The sequence below is a fragment of the Protopterus annectens genome, chromosome 3.part0 (assembly GCF_019279795.1).
Source record: "Protopterus annectens isolate FY-2018-M chromosome 3.part0, PAN1.0, whole genome shotgun sequence".
NCBI lineage: Eukaryota > Metazoa > Chordata > Ceratodontiformes > Protopteridae > Protopterus > Protopterus annectens.
Window position 1 is genome coordinate 1,231,936,986 of NC_056731.1, and position 13,095 is coordinate 1,231,950,080.

The window sequence follows — 13,095 nt, forward strand, 5'->3', positions numbered from 1 at the left end:
TCCACATGGTTCTATAATACAGTATGCAGATGATTCAACACTTATCTGTGCTGCCACTTCTCTATCAACTCTACATTCTCAAACACGGGAATCTTTTACTTCTGTTGAAACATGGTTAGCCAATGCCCATCTAATCCTGAACCCAAACAAAACTAAATGATTACTCTTGCAACCTAACAAGACATCTATCTCATGCCCAACATTTAACATAATAGCCAAAGACAATACTGTGATCTCCCCGACAACCCATACAAAGCTTTTTGGAGTGGAAATAGACAATACCCTAAAATTTGACTTGCATGTCTCCCTAACCATAAAAAATCCATATGAAACTTGGAAGTCTATATAGGCGCAAAAAGTTCCTGACCACAATGACCAAAATTACATTAGCACAAACCCATCTGCTCTCCACTCTACTGTATGCCTCTCCAATTTTAACTAATCTAAGGAAAACTGACTTATCTAAGCAAGAAGCATGTTGTAATAAAATTGCTAAGTTTGCATCTGACTGCCCATATAGAACACATCATTGTACAGCTTTAAGGATACTAGACTGGCTTGAGCTTCACAACATTATTCTTTACAACTAACTCTCTTTAACTCATAAAATTGTAACACAACCAACTAGAACCCCTGCCCTACAAAATCTCATCCTTCCTTATAGTTCCAGCAGACCACTTTGCTATAACAATAAGAACTTACTCACCATCTCCAAGGCCAACAACACTGCAGGAGAATCTTTATTTTCCAACTATATACCTCATATATGGAACTCCCTTCCTAAATCCATTCTCTCAATCTCATCCACTAACCACTTTAAGCCATCACTTAAAGCTTGTCTAAAAATAAGTGGCTATTTTCCTGTACTAACCCTTCATAAGTACTCTGATATATCACAGTATACGCAAAACATATCCAACTTCTTCCCCTGGTGTTTAATCCTTTGTTCCTACCGACCTGTTCTAACCTTATATCTTGACATAAGTCATACCTACAAATAGTACTAGCTATGTTTAAAGCCTAGGTTTTGTTGTCAAGATGTAACAAATTTGTATGTTCTTATGTATAGTACATTTTGTTTACTTTATACTTTATTGATTATTGCAATGTTTGCAAGAAAATTTAATGTTACTCATGGAGCTTTTCTCCCCGGGCCTCCAATGGAAAAGGACATGTGTCCAGTTAGACTTTCCCAGTAAACAAATGTTAAATAAATAAAATAAATATATGTTCATGAAATTCATGGCTTAGGTTTTTAATCTATGATCTCAGGCCTTCCTAAAATTTGATTTCTATAAACTTGTGTTGCTATTATTAATTTCCCATAAGCATATAAAAATAATTTTTAAAATAAGGAAGAATCCACCCTAGAAGATATAGGTGCAATACTAAGGAAATTTAAGTCAGGAAAGACAGCATGGCAGATATGATCAGTCTGTGTGAGATAAGGCAGAAATGGTTCCTTTGGGTTTCCATGGCAATGTGGAGAGTATGGCTTATCCCAGATGACTGGAGAATAAGCATTCTAGTGCCAGTGTGAAAGAACAAATGGGGCAATAGTCATGACTGTGGGCAACATAGAAGTATCAAACTCATATCAAACTGAATGAAAGTGCTGGAAAGGGTTACTGATAAATGAAAATGCAAAGCTGTAGAAAGCAAGAGAGGAAATGTGCAGTTCTGATTCAAATCAGGATGCAGTACATCTGACTCAGTGACTTCAGGGAGACAGATAGTGGAAAAGAAGCTGGAGATGAGGAAAGAGTCTAACTGGACATTAAAAAATGTATTAAAAGCAGGTCTATATTACCACCTTGAAAGATAAAATAACCGACAACATTAATGTTTGACACATATACGTCAAACACAACAGTGTACGAAACACAGATGTGTTGAACTGCAAAATACTGAATTTTCATAGATGGCCAACATCAGTGCCTGGTTTGCTTGTGAAGAACTAAACTAAATAAACTAAAACCTAACCATGAGACATAAAATATGTATTTTATAAAATAAAAAACTCCCAATGGTGATATACCTTTTTAATCACACAAGTGAAGTGACATTAAAGGAGCTAACCGTGATGTGCTAGCCACTGCAAGCTATGACAGAATGTCTAATGCACAGGTTTCAGTTGGGCTACATGACTTTTATGGTGTGAGTGCAACATGTTAGAAGTAAAACAAACATTTTATTCTGTGTATTTATTACTTAGTATCTCAGAACTAAATTATTTTATAATTACTTAGTTGATTTACAATTTGTCAACATGTAATTTCAAACATACCATTATTTCATTAGTATATTTCTTTGTGATTGCGATTATGTCAGTACCATTGGCGTGAGATTATATGAAACACTAGCACAATTTGGCCAACTATGACAGTTTGACGTTTGTTTTTCCCACATTTGCAATTACTGGACTTTGATACATATATGTCGATATTTCCATTGTCGATCATTTTATCCTTTGAGTAAATAATATAGACCTGAGAAAGCATATTACAAGGTCCTAAGATAGCTGATTTGATCAGTCCTGTGATTGAAGTCCAAGAAACACTGAGATAATTACTTCAGGCTGTGTATAAGGACTCAATAACACCAATGCAAACATTACAGATAGTGTTTATACTCACAGAGGTGTTCTCAATGGGAGTGGGTGTGCATCAGATTTGGATCTGAGCCCACTACTGTCTATACTTCTGATACGCTATTTTAGCAATCATGTTAGATGGGTCAGATAGATAAAGCTGCTGTATGTAGATGATGAAGCATTTTAAGTAGCTTCTAAACAGGAAGTTCAGCAAATGATAAGATGCAAAACTGAAGTCATATGGGATGAAACTTAGTGTAGACAAGATATGTACTTATCATAACAGCAAATTGTGAAATCAGAAGAAGTTGAAAACTGAGACAGAAGAAAAATAATGGAACAGGCTAACAGCTTTAAGCATCTGGATTGGGGGGCAAGTTTGAAAGAGGAAGTCAAAGAGAGAATTAGAGATGTTGCAGCCAACTGGCACAGAGTGCAAAGATAATAGTTTGATAGAAGAATACCAAAAATGCTGAAAAGCAAGATGCACAAAACAGTTGTACAATCAGTACTTCTGTAATACACATAAATCTGATCATTGAAGGCAGAGATATCATGGAAGGTAGAGTTGATGGAGATGAAGTGCCTGAAATATCACAATGCACTCTGTGGTGTGGCTGAAGAAATGACAACATTAGAATAGAAGCAAAAGTAACTATCATTGGAGAAAGTCAAAAGAGAACAGATTACAGTGTATCAGTCATTGCACAGAAAAGCAGAAGATGATTTAGTGGAAAAGATTTAAAAGAGGCAAGACAAAGGCTGCAAGAAATGAGGACATCTAGCCCAGAGATGAATGGATTGCATTACAGAAGACCTGCAAATAGCAGGCAAGACTGTTGAAGAGGATTGTAGAGTGACATTGTGTAGAGAGTGCTGGTGATACTTGATCTGTCACTTTGACTCCATATAGAAAAATTGGAGAACATAAGTTATTGTTGATGATGATTATAATAATGATGATGAAAGATTTTTGTATATATTTTGAAATAAATTCAAATACTCAGAGTGTACATGCAGAAGTTTCTACTAAGAGCACAAATTTGTAAAGCTTATCATCCCTTATTTGCATTAGATCTCCTTTACTCCAAGATTTTGAAATATTTATTTTCAAAAGATGAAAATAGCTGTTGTGTAGCACTATGCTTTTCACCAAATACCATTTTAAAAATTCCAACCTATATCTTTTCTGGGCTTGCTTTTTGTTAAACTGAATCTAGCAAATGTATACACTTTTCTGACATCATCTTTCATTCTCTTGTAAAACTTATTTTAGTAGTCATCTTCTTAAACCAGTTCACAAATAAATAACTATGTTTCCATGCAACAATTAAGATAAGATAAAAAATGAAAATGATTAGTAAACACTTTTTGCACTAGGCTGTATATTTTATAAAACATTGCACTAGGCTGTATATTTTATAAAACATAATTTGATCCCTGAGCTCAACAATCCTCAACCATAAAGGGGGTTGCCTTTGTGTTAGCTCTTTTGCCATTATTAATAATAGCAAAAGACTACTTACAGAGTACATTTTGTCAAATGCATACTTTGCATGCATGACTTTTTTGTAGTTGTATTCTTTGGCACTACACATGCATTTTCCACTCTGTGTTTGGAAAAAACATCTTCATCCACATTTGATGGTACAAAATTGTACTCTGTTGTTCTCAAATTAAAACTTAAACTTTTGACTTTTTCTTTATTAAATACTATGCACTGACTTTAATGAAATAGCTTTAGCTTAGATTTATTAATAGGTCTATGTATATTCTTTAGCTGATAAGTCCGTCTTTAAGCACTCAGAGATAAGGTAACCCGATCATTAGTATGGGCAATAATTTAAGAATTTAACTTTCCTGTTCAACTTACATTTTTATGAAAGTGAAATATTTTTATTATTACTTTATTATTATATATTTCAAACAACCAGAGGCTAGTGTACAACTTTATTTAACCCTTTCTATAATGCTAAGGGCTTTATCATGATAATGTTTCCCAAATATGCAAACAGTAGCCTTATTATCCTTATATGTATTTCTTTACTTACATTGGTTAATTCTTTTAGGGAATCTGTTTGCTCCATTATTCACCATAATGCATTTCTGGTTAAATTATCAAATGTACCTTCTAAATTCAGAATAATTCACATTTTCTAATTCCTACATATTTTTCTATTAGATATTTTAATTAATAGCATACATGCAAATTCAATATTTTCTTAATGAATGAACATTCCAAATTGAACAAGACCATCCTAAATAGTGATTTCTATAATTCCTGTAATATATCCATGGACAATTCTCAAGTATACATCTCATAGTAAAGTCAGTTGCCACATATCTGGAGGTATTTTGTCATTTTTATATAAAGGCAACAATTCCTCCTTCACAGTTCTTAAGAATTTTTTTTTTGCTCAATGAATTTCTTGAAAAGAAAGGATAGAATTTCTCCCCAATTTTCTTTGTTTAATTTATACATCTTGGTGAACAAGCTACCTAACTCTTGTGCTTTCTCATTTTTCAATTTACTCATAAGCGTTATTATCTTGTTTTCATTAAAATACTTTAATGAATATTTACCATCTCTGTTTTCTGCTTCTCATTTTCATGAGTGTCCTGACTGAAACTTTTTTCTGTAATAATTTAGCCACTCTGTTACTGATTTGGTAGTCCCAACTTTTTGACCTTTTGTGAGATTCTAATGCTGCTGATTGCCATATGGGAGGTTGGCATAATATATGGGAGATTAATATAATATATGGGAGGTTGGCAAAATGGTTAAGGTATTTACTGTACAGACACAAGGTGCAGGGATTAATTTTTACAGGGATGAATTGGCTAGGTATAAAATGACCCACAAAGTCACTTAGGTTAATACGAATCTATGAATCTATGTTTTTATTTTCGGGCCTGTATTAGAATACCGAACATTCAAAATGTCGATTGTTCTAATATCGAACCCTACCAATCGAAAATACCAAACATCGAACATTCAGAACAGCAAATTTCTTCCTAGGGAAAAAATTTGCTGTTCCAAAACACATACACACAACACAAGCACACCAAAAAAACAGCAATCCACACACATACACCTAAAATCTTACACCTAACCCTACACTAAACTATACACACACCACGAACTATCCACTTACCTAAACCTAAACCCTAACCCTAAGGTCAGTCACTATCGCACACTCATCTCACCTGCACCCTAACCCTAACTCACCTAACCTGCCCTAACCCTCATGTCCACACAATCACACACATACCTAACCCGCACCCTAACCCTAACTCACCTAACCCGCAATAACCCTCATGTGCACACAATCGCACACATATAACCCGCACTCAATCACACATTTACCTGAACCCGACCCGTAGCTTTGCAACAGAGCACTGAAAATACCAAAGCAACAGAAACAGACAACCAAATTCTTTCCCTAGAAAATAATTAGTTTTTCTGCTTCTTTGATATTTTCAACATTCTGAAAATGGGTCGATATTAGAACACTCGACATTTTAAATGTTCAGTGTTCTAATATAGACCCTTTATTTTCTATTACATACTGTCTTTCATTCCAGTTAAATTTAATATATGTTCACTTTCTCCTTATCAAGATACTATATAGCTTTTTTATATCCTTAGTGATCTTCAACATTTCCCTTTCACTGGGATTTAGCCATCTTCTGAAGCTATTTAGATTTTTTTTCAGTTTACTGTACTCTTTACCAAAATCAACCATTCAATTTCTTTTTAATTTCATGCTATTTTTGGTTTGTTTTCCTTCTGTCTTTTATTACATTTTGTCTTTTCTAATATTTTTAGCTTGATCAAAATGCTGATTATTGCAAATTATATTATGTCTGCCATTTTTTCATTTCAACTCCAGTAATATGCCTCTTGAGAACTGTTGACATAGCATGATAAACGTTTCTGTATATTGTTGACTTCTTAAGATGTGGGTTGTAGTGGAGCAGCTCAGCATTCTATATTGTTCTCATTCGACAATCACAATGACATTTGCATTGCAATATGGCACACCTACCATTATTAAATACTCTGTGACAGACATCAATATGAATTCACACTGATTACATGGGGACATAAGTCTTGTTTCATCCACATGTTGTAATGCTGTGATATGCACAAAAATATCACATCTTCTTATTCAGCTGCAACCTTGTGGAATTCATTGCATGTGCAATTGTGTTGCTACTCCTAAGGATTATTGAGGTGGTCCCCAGTAGCATTGTGTAACTATCAGCATTTGTGTCAGTAAATGTTCTGCATGAGCCATGACAAGCTCATTTGTAATGTGTCCATATATGGCATCAGGCTGCTCACACACAGCTTTCACATTAAACACATATAGGCAGATGTTATGCAACTGATGTAATTACATGACATTGGTACAGTTGTATGACTGTGTGAATAGTACCAGTGTGTGGCATGTGATACTTGACCAAGGTTGTATTTGGAGGTGTTTTCACAAATCATTTATTTATTAACTGTGAAATGTTAAGGGGAATACACAACTAGGCACAGAACTGTTTGTGGATGTCACCTTCCATACTCTAACAGAGAAAATAGAACCTCAAGAAGTTCACCAAGGGCATGTATGAAGAAAAACTATCATCCTGCATAACATGACCTTGTCAAGGCATTTCACACACATCCACACTCAGGTATTACTGAGAAACTTTTATTGTTTTTTTATTAAAGCTTTTCAGCCTTTGTGGACTTCTGTTTTTACTTAATTACTGAGAAACTGTCTCAAGTTGGCATAAACACCTATGTCATCAAGTGGGTAAACAAATGACACATAATGTCAAACTATATAAAGTGAACTCTAGCTAGAATCTACTGACCAGGTCAGTACCTCAGAATTCTGTACTAGAACCTTTCCTGTTCATTATGTAAGTCTCAGAAGTCAAGACTAGCGTACACATCCTTTATCTAACCCGCATTGTAAAGGACTACAAACGGTGGGCGATCATTGAATCCAAAACTTGTTCTGGTATAACGCAGACAGTATTAACATAAACAATCGATTATTGTTAGAGCCATGGAGACACAGTAGATGAACAAAAATCATGTTTGGAGATTAGTTTCTTTACAAAAGCAAATACACAATCTAATTTCTGTATGACAGCACACCCATATGGGCAGACCAAGTGGCATGTAATCTGTGTGCTCAGGTAGATAGTATGCAGAACTTTGACCAGCATGTGCCCACAGTGGTGACTAATCCCTTACATGTAGAACAGCTCTTGAGCATGTGGAGGGCATCCACATCACAGGGCATTATAGTCCCATTGTTCTCAGCCCTCATCACAATAATGGAGCGCAATGCATGTTTTTGCATGTACCTCCCAACACATTTTCCAGGGATGATTTACTCAAGTGTATCACTTTTGTCACAGTGAGCTTCCACACATCTTATTGGCCATACCTAATTATTCTTTTTGATGCATAACCATTAGGAGTTGAAAGTGCAGAACTCCCTTCGAGGTGTTATACAAGATACATGTGTGCTATGTGTTTCTCTGATGTACCCAGTAAATACATAGCTCATTAACAACACTGATGGCATGGGTTACATTTGTGCAGAGTGAATTGTAACATATATATGCCGTGCAAACCTGTCAACTAGCCAGGATTGCTTGTAATTTAAACTATAGCTATAACAGTGTCCCTCTTAACACCTCTGAAAGATGTTGATTTTTGAGGAAGGTGTGCTTGATTCCCCTTAGAGATTACTGAAAATCATGACAGTTGTATAAGTGTGTTCATGCAAACATGTATAATAACTCACAATCACATATTTTATGTCAGTGACACAGATTAAGGGTGGTATTATTCTGATGTTGTCCATGATTGTGTGTGCTTCTGTCTACTGTTGTCCATGAGCCTGTTGCTATGTTTTCCACTTTTTATTTATTTATTATTTATTTTACATTTGTTAACCGGGCTAGTCTGGCTGGATACATGTCCGTTTTCAGCAGAGGCCCGAGGAGAAAAGCTCCACTATCATACTATAATTTTACAGTTTAAAAAGAAATCACTAATCAAAAAAACAATCAAACAATAAAACAATCAAACAATGACTAAAAAAAGCAAAGTACAATTGAATATCTGAGCCCACTGCTGTCTATACTTCTGATACACTATTTTAGCAATCATGTTAGATGGGTCAGATAGATAAAGCTGCTGTATGTAGATGATGAAGCTTCTAAACAGGAAGTTCAGCAAATGATAAGATGCAAAACTGAAGTCATATGGGATGAAACTTAGTGCAGACAAGATATGTAGTTATCATAACAGCAAATTGTGAAATCAGAAGAAGTTGAAAACTGAGACAGAAGAAAAATAATGGAACAGGCTAACAGCTTTAAGCATCTGGATTGGGGGGCAAGTTTGAAAGAGGAAGTCAAAGAGAGAATTAGAGATGCTGCAGCCAACTGGCACAGAGTGCAAAGATAATAGTTTGATAGAAGAATACCAAAAATGCTGAAAAGCAAGATGTACAAAACAGTTGTACAATCAGTACTTCTGTAATACACATAAATCTGATCATTGAAGGCAGAGATATCATGGAAGGTAGAGTTGATGGAGATGAAGTGCCTGAAATATTACAATGCACTCTGTGGGGTGGCTGAAGAAATGACAACATTAGAATAGAAGCAAAAGTAACTATCATTGGAGAAAGTCAAAAGAGAACAGATTACAGTGTTTCAGTCATTGCACAGAAAAGCAGAAGATGATTTAGTGGAAAAGATTTAAAAGAGGCAAGACAAAGGCTGCAAGAAATGAGAACATCTAGCCCCGAGATGAATGGATTGCATTACAGAAGACCTGCAAATGGCAGGCAAAACTGTTGAAGAGGATTGTAGAGTGACATTGTGTAGAGAGTGCTGGTGATATTTGATCTGTCACTTTGACTCCATATAGAAAAAATGGAGTACATAAGTTATTGTTGATGATGATTATAATAATGATGAAAGATTTTTGTATATATTTTGAAATAAATTCAAATACTCAGAGTGTACATGCAAAAGTTTCTACTAAGAGCACAAATTTGAAAAGCTTATCATCCCTTATTTGCATTAAATCTCCTTTACTCCAAGATTTTGAAATATTTATTTTCAAATGAGGAAAATAGCTGTTGTGTAGCACTATGCTTTTCACCAAATACCATTTTAAAAATTCCAACCTATATCTTTTCTGGACTTGCTTTTTCTTAAACTGAATCTAGCAAATATATACACTTTTCTGACATCATCTTTCATTCTCTTGTAAAATGTATTTTAGTAGTCATCTTCTTAAACCAGTTCACAAATAAATAACTATGCTTCCATGCAACAATTAAGATAAGATAAAAAATGAAAATGATTAGTAAACACTTTTTGCACTAGGCTGTATATTTTATAAAACATTGCACTAGGCTGTATATTTTATAAAACATAATTTGATCCCTGAGCTCAACAATTCTCAACCATAAAGGGGTTTGCCTTTGTGTTAGCTCTTTTGCCATTATTAATAATAGCAAAAGACTACTTACAGAGTACATTTTGTCAAATGTATACTTTGCATGCATGACTTTTTTGTAGTTGTATTCTTTGGCACTACACATGCATTTTCCACTCTGTGTTTGAAAAAACATCTTCATCCACATTTGATGGTACAAAGTTGTACTCTGTTGTTCTCAAATTAAAACTTAAACTTTTGACTTTTTCTTTATTAAATACTATGCACTGACTTTAATGAAATAGCTTTAGCTTAGATTTATTAATAGGTCTATGTGTATTATTTAGCTGATAAGTCAGTCTTTAAGCACTCAGAGATAAGGTAACCCGATCATTAGTATGGGCAATAATTTAAGAATTTAACTTTCCTGTTCAACTTACATTTTTATGAAAGTGAAATATTTTTATTATTACTTTATTATTATATATTTCAAACAACCAGAGGCTAGTGTACAACTTTATTTAATCCTTTCTATAATGCTAAGGGCTTTATCATGATAATGTTTCCCAAATATGCAAACAGTAGCCTTATTATCCTTATATGGATTTCTGTACTTACATCGGTTAATTCTTTTAGGGAATCTGTTTGCTCCATTATTCACCATAATGCATTTCCGGTTAAATTATCAAATGCACCTTCTAAATTCAGAATAATTCACATTTTCTAATTCTTATATATTTTTCTATTAGATATTTTAATTAATAGTATACATGCAAATTCAATATTTTCTTAATGAATGAAAATTCCAAATTGAACAAGACCATCCTAAATAGTGATTTCTATAATTCCTGTAATATATCCATGGGCAATTCTCAAGTATACATCTCATAGTAAAGTCAGTTGCCACATATCTGGATGTATTTTGTCATTTTTATATAGAGGCAACAATTCCTCCTTCACAGTTCTTAGGAATTTTTTTTTTGCTCAATGAATTTCTTGAAAAGGAAGGATAGAATTTCTCCCCAATTTTCTTTGTTTAATTTATACATCTTGGTGAACAAGCTACCTAACTCTTGTGCTTTCTCATTTTTCAATTTACTCATAAGCGTTATTATCTTGTTTTCATTAAAATACTTTAATGAATATTTACCATCTCTGTTTTCTGCTTCTCATTTTCATGAGTGTCCTGACTAAAACTTTTTTCTGTAATAATTTAGCCACTCTGTTACTGATTTGGTAGTCCCAACTTTTTGACCTTTTGTGAGATTCTAATGCTGCTGATTGCCATATGGGAGGTTGGCATAATATATGGGAGGTTAATATAATATATGGGAGGTTGGCAAAATGGTTAAGGTGTTTACTGTACAGACACAAGGTGCAGGGATTAATTTTTACAGGGATGAATTGGCTAGGTATAAAATGACCCACAAAGTCACTTAGGTTAATACGAATCTATGAATCTATGTTTTTATTTTCGGGCCTGTATTAGAATACCGAACATTCAAAATATCGATTGTTCTAATAGCAAACCCTACCAATCGAAAATACCAAACATCGAACATTCAGAACAGCAAATTTCTTCCTAGGGAAACAATTTGCTGTTCCAAACACATACACACAACACAAGCACACCAAACAAACAGCAATCCACACACATACACCTAAAATCTTACACCTAACCCTACACTAAACTATACACACACCACTAACTATCCACTTACCTAAACCTAAACCCTAACCCTAAGGTCAGTCACTATCGCACACTCATCTCACCTGCACCCTAACCCTAACTCACCTAACCTGCCCTAACCCTCATGTCCACACAATCACACACATACCTAACCCGCACCCTAACCCTAACTCACCTAACCCGCAATAACCCTCGTGTGCACACAATCGCACACATATAACCCGCACTCAATCGCACACTTACCTGAACCCGACCTGTAGCTTTTCAACAGAGCACTGAAAATACGAAAGCAACAGAAACAGACAACCAAATTCTTTCCCTAGGAAATAATTAGTTTTTCTGCTTCTTTGATATTTTCAGCATTCTGAAAATGGGTCAATATTAGAGCACTCGACATTTTAAATGTTCAGTGTTCTAATATAGACCCTTTATTTTCTATTATATACTGTCTTTGATTCCAGTTAAATTTAATATATGTTCACTTTCTCCTTATAAATATCCTATATAGCTTTTTTATATCCTTAGTGATCTTCAACATTTCCCTTTCACTGGGATTTAGCCATCTTCTGAAGCTATTTAGATTTTTTTTCAGTTTACTGTACTCTTTACCAAAATGAACCATTCAATTTATTTTTAATTTCATGCTATTTTTGGTTTGTTTTCCTTCTGTCTTTTATTACATTTTGTCTTTTCTAATATTTTTAGCTTGATCAAAATGCTGATTATTGCAAATTATATTATGTCTGTCATTTTTTTCATTTCAACTCCAGTAATATGCCTCTTGAGAACTATTGACATAGCATGATAAGCGTTTCTGTATATTGTTGACTTCTTAAGATGTGGGTTGTAGTGGAGCAGCTCAGCATTCTACATTGTTCTCATTCGACAATCACAATGACATTTGCATTGCAATATGGCACACCTACCATTATTAAATACTCTGTGACAGACATCAATATGAATTCACACTGATTACATGGGGACATAAGTCTTGTTTCATCCACATGTTGTAATGCTGTGATATACACAAAAATATCACATCTTCTGATTCAGCTACAACCTTGTGGAATTCATTGCATGTGCAATTGTGTTGCTACTCCTAAGGATTATTGAGGTGGTCCCCAGTAGCATTGTGTAACTGTCAGCATTTGTGTCAGTAAATGTTCTGCATGAGCCATGACAAGCTCATTTGTAATGTGTCTATATATGGCATCAGGCTGCTCACACACAGCTTTCACATTAAACACATATAGGCAGATGTTATGCAACTGATGTAATTACATGACATTGGTACAGTTGTATGACTGTGTGAATAGTACCAGTGTGTGGCATGTGATACTT